General features: G+C 52.3%; 1 protein-coding gene across 1 annotated transcript in view; it reads right to left on the bottom strand.

Moving 5' to 3' along the window:
• The window catches only part of LOC116851375, a 17,930-nt gene that overhangs the window by 1,824 nt on the left and 15,777 nt on the right, over positions 1–329 (bottom strand). The gene's annotated exons all lie outside the window — the stretch shown is intronic.

The following is a 329-nucleotide window of genomic DNA, read 5'->3' as shown; positions in this document are numbered from 1 at the left end:
GATGATCGGTAATTACCGATATAATTTTTTCTATCTGCTTTCGATAGATCATTTTACCCATCTGCGGCGGTTTCCGCGGCGGATTTTTGCGGCGGTTTTCGCAGCCGGTTTTTGCGCCGTCCGCGCCGCCCGCGCCGCCCGCGCCGCCCGCGCCGCCAGCGCCGCCAGCGCATTTCGCAGCGTGATTTTTTAGTCACAGCTGCAAACTCTAATATTCTGCAAACGTATGCATTCGACAATTGGATGCGCAAGAACTAGAATGTGACACATGATATTCTTATTACTAATGAGCACGTACACTGTGCCCCCGCGACAAGATTTTGCAAGCG

This window comes from Odontomachus brunneus, unplaced genomic scaffold (genome assembly GCF_010583005.1).
Source record: "Odontomachus brunneus isolate Ranch 3 - 2012 unplaced genomic scaffold, Obru_v1 Obru_scaffold_173, whole genome shotgun sequence".
NCBI classification, from domain to species: domain Eukaryota; kingdom Metazoa; phylum Arthropoda; class Insecta; order Hymenoptera; family Formicidae; genus Odontomachus; species Odontomachus brunneus.
This window is presented reverse-complemented; position numbering and strand designations above follow the sequence as displayed.